The sequence below is a fragment of the Rhea pennata genome, chromosome 10 (assembly GCF_028389875.1).
Source record: "Rhea pennata isolate bPtePen1 chromosome 10, bPtePen1.pri, whole genome shotgun sequence".
In the NCBI taxonomy this organism is placed as follows: Eukaryota; Metazoa; Chordata; class Aves; order Rheiformes; family Rheidae; genus Rhea; species Rhea pennata.
Window position 1 is genome coordinate 24573829 of NC_084672.1, and position 4296 is coordinate 24578124.

At 39.4% G+C, this 4296-nt stretch overlaps 1 pseudogene; it reads left to right on the forward strand.

The window, feature by feature from the left end:
- Positions 1–382: 382 nt before the first annotated feature.
- Positions 383–4056, forward strand: LOC134144847 (olfactory receptor 6Z7-like; annotated as a pseudogene).
- Positions 4057–4296: the final 240 nt, after the last annotated feature.

Genomic DNA, 4296 nt, shown 5'->3' on the forward strand with positions numbered 1-4296 from the left:
GTTAAAGTATGTCCAGAGCACAAAAAACAAGAGTTGGGGTATATATGCTAAAGAAAAGGAAACAGTCCAAGATATAGAGCCAAAAAATGACATGTGATCATCCATATTTCTGAAAAAGAAGAAAAAAAACCCATTTAAACTCCTGTTTCAACTTATCCCTAAGACATACCAACTGTGAATGAGAAAAAGTGAAATAAGGCAATTTTTCATAGTAAATATTGCTGAAACATTTTCATAATTAGAGTATTAGATAAGTTATCAGGACATAAATATTGAATGAATGAATTTTAAAAGTGTATTTTTACAGACATACTTTGAAAATAGCTTTATTATTTTTCACATTATATTTTAGTGTTTGCTTTCCTCAAGATTCAGCATAATAATGTCAGCTATAGGAAAATAAAATCAAACCTACATTATGGAATTCATCCTCCTAGGATTTGGAAATTTACCTGATTTTCAGCCTGCACTTTTCCTATTCTTCTTGGTGGTTTACATGGTGACAATGACAGGGAACATTTTCATCATTGTGCTGGTGGTGACTAACCAGCATCTCCACACACCGATGTACTTCTTCCTCGGCAGCTTGTTTTGCTTGGAGACCTGCTACAGCTCTACCATCCTGCCCAGGCTGCTGGCCAGCTTCCTAACAGGGGACAGAAGTATTTCTTACAATAGCTGCATGACACGGTTTTTTGTATTTGCTTTTCTAGTTGGGGTAGAGTGTTATCTCCTGGCAGTGATGTCTTGTGATTGATACTCAGCAGTACGCAAACCTTCGCATTTTGTCACCTAATGAATCATGTGTTGCATAGCACTAGCTGCTGGGACTTGGGTAAGTGGTTTTATAATTAGCTTTGTTATCATATTGCTGATGTTGCAAATTACATTTTGTGATTGCAGTGAGATTGACCATTTCTTCTGTGATTTCATGCCTATGATAAAATGCTCCTGCAGTGCCACATTCCTGATAGAAATCATAACTTCTGTGATGTCTGCTGCGCGTACTGTGCTGCCATTTCTTTTCACTGTAGCAGCCTACATTTTAATTGGCATTGCCATCTGTAGAATCCCTTCAGCTACAGGGAAGCAAAAGGTATTTTCAACATGCTCCTCTCACCTCATTGTGGTCACTATTTTCTATATAACTCTTATCCTTTTCTATATGTTATCAAAAACTTTCAATCTCACAGCTTTAAACAAGTTGTTCTCTGTCTTCCATACTGTTGTAACACCCATGGTGAATCCACTTATCTACACCTTAAGGAATGACAAGGTCAGAGAAACCTGGGGAAAGATCTCTATGCATTTAGGAATTTATATAAATGATATATCAAGAGCTATGCATTATGGGGCTTTTTTGGCTAGACTATAAAAATATAAACTATTGAAGATGACTTCCAAAGCAACTGTATAGTCACTGGTTTGGTGATTTGCCAAGTCACAAGCGAAAATAAACTACTTTCTCTGGCTGTGTGGTTGTTTGAGGAAAAAAAGAAGAAATAATTTTTTGGTTAAACTGAAATGGACTTCTTTTAGAAAGAATGGTAAAACCAAAATGGTAAAACCCTTCCCACAAATTTTGATTAAACTCAAAATATTTTTGTCATATTTTCATATTATTTCAGCCACTTGGGAATCAAAAGCTGCAAGAAAAAGAAATACTTCTTATGGCTACCGGCATTCTCCATGCAGCATAAACGAGACCCCCTTGCCAAGTGCCATGCTGTTTGGACAACAAAGGTAGGTTTCATCCGCCTAGATGTAGACATACATTATCCTTTTAGATACTGCACGAATGCCTCCCTAGACTGTGTCTACCACTCTAAAAGCACACAGGTCTATCCTAAGGTGTAGGTCGTATCTGTTAACCTTGTGAAGATGTCACATATATCCCAGGGTTTCTGCTGTGACAGCAGATGCCTGTATTCAGCCCATCTATGCCAGAGGGGGCTTGCAGCAGTGCGAGTGAGAGTCAGGCTGCACTATCTGTCCAGAGGTCAGGTATCTCTTCCTGAGGAGCTACCTTTAGCAGTTTAGATGCTGTCAATGCTTCCCATAGGAAAAAAATGATAAAGACATACATACAGCTTTAATGACACTATAAATAGGAATCTAAAAATTAAAGGTCTATGTCTGTTCTCATCTTGGTAGCTAGGGCTAGGAAATGGAAATAGGGCTTGTTCATGGAAAGAAATAGACATTGCCAAGAAAAGAACTTTCATCTCATCTGAAGATTGATCATATGAATTGCACCTCTAGGCATCATTTAGCTATCTAAAAGTAGAGACAGGAATCTTTTCTCATTGTGACACTACCACATGGGTCAAACCTCATCTAAATATGACAGCTGAAAATTTGTAACATAATCTGTGTTAAGTGGTTTGGTTCCCTCATGGAGAGAGAGAGGGCTCACACCCTACCATTACACTACCATAACTCTGGTAGTGCCAGTCTCTCTTCACTGATTATTTGGGGATTGTAAGGGAACTGAGAATTGAAGTTGCCAGGGATGGCTGCCTTTTCTGCTAAGTTTAGCCTCCTGATAAAGAAGAACTATGCTAATGCGAGGAATGCAGAGTCCCTCAGGAGTCAGTGGGAAGCCATAAACACATCTCCAGCATGATTTCTCAGGTTCTCAGGTATGCATCTTGGTCAGGAGGGGCTAGTCACTCTCTGGAGCTGCTTATTTCTTTTTCACTGATTGTAGAAAACTTAGAGAGCTAACTTGTGATCTCCTTAGGTATGGTAAAAATAATATGAGAAATATTAATTTAAACTCTTTTCCCTTTGGATCACCATTCCTTCTAATATTCCTTACCACTTGCTGTGCCACCTAGTAATCCTTCCTCCAAGGTCAACACACTGTTGTTTTCCAAAGAACACTCCACAGAACAGATGTCCAATCTTCCCTTCTCAGTTGCTCCTGCCCTGAAATGCCAGCTGTATATTACAATCACATCTTTCCCACACCTTACTGCACTCCTTTGGTTCCAATGTTACATTATAACAGTTCTTACTGATCTCTACCTCCTTTATATTCCTAGAGAAGAGTGAGATAGTCAACCCAGTTCATTGTTTTCCATTGTTAACGGAAAGGGGGCTGTAACCTGGATTTATCTCACCTAGCTCTATGTCTAAAAATTTAGACTCTGAGTTAGGCAAGTTCCCTAGGCTCCCTTTATGGCCAATGTTGAGAAGCAGTTACTTTTGGGGAGGGGGGCAGCAAAGATCTGTTGCATGCACCAAGTAGGCCAGAGCTTCTTTTTCTATCCATTGACTATAAAGGGAGTCAAGATGACTAGTTTGTTTCAGACATCCCTTTTGAAATTCTTGCCATTTAGATTGTAGGCATTTCTAATGAAAGTGAGAAATAATTGTCTAAACATAGGTATCTGGTGCTATTTCAGCCATATTAAGGTATCCTGCAGCTCTCCTCTCTGGGTCCTATCTATCAACCCTGTGCTGACATCAGTGCTACCCTTGGTCACCCCAAATGGCACAAGATGCTTTTAAAACCTGGTTTTCAGATCCGGAATTGAGTGTAATGAATCCTCCTTAGCAAATTCCTATTTTATTGTTGGTTTTCATTGGCTTTGGAGATACACTACACAACTGTCTAGATGAACTACCTAACTTGATATGTATACAGGATACACCGTGTCCATATGGCTTGCAGCTAGCTTCCTCTAAAACAGTCAAGCCATGTCCTTACTGCAACCTAGACTGGATATTTATCCCACAGTTTCTTGCACTGTCTATCTCCAAGATTTCATTGAATACTGACTCCGCCACACTTAATGTTTTCCACATTTCCATGCTAGTTCCCACCATGTCCTGAAACAGAGATCACTGTTGGATATTTTTTATTTATTTAAATGGCTTTTGCTTCCTAGTGTGCCTGAATCCCTCAGCATAAAACCAAAGTGCCTTAATCCAGAGATCTGCCTTAACCTTCCTCATGGCCTGAGACATTTTAAGCTTCTTTAAGAATTCATATGTCTTCATATTTCCCCTTAATAGCGAGAGTTCCTTGGTTTTCTAGATTTGCGCTAGGACAGCATGATACAAAGGAAAATTCATTCTCCATGCAGGAAGATGATACATACAGGCATGTGAGGATGATAAGTCTGCTCAGATACAGCTGGATGACAGATGCTATCCATACTGCCCTTGAGAGTAGTCTCTGGACTGAGTCACTGAATATCTCTCAGCTCTTTCTAAGAAAAGATTTAGTCTTTCACAGGAATGGATCCTGGAAATTATCTGGCAGATCTGTGGACTAGGCTTGAGCGG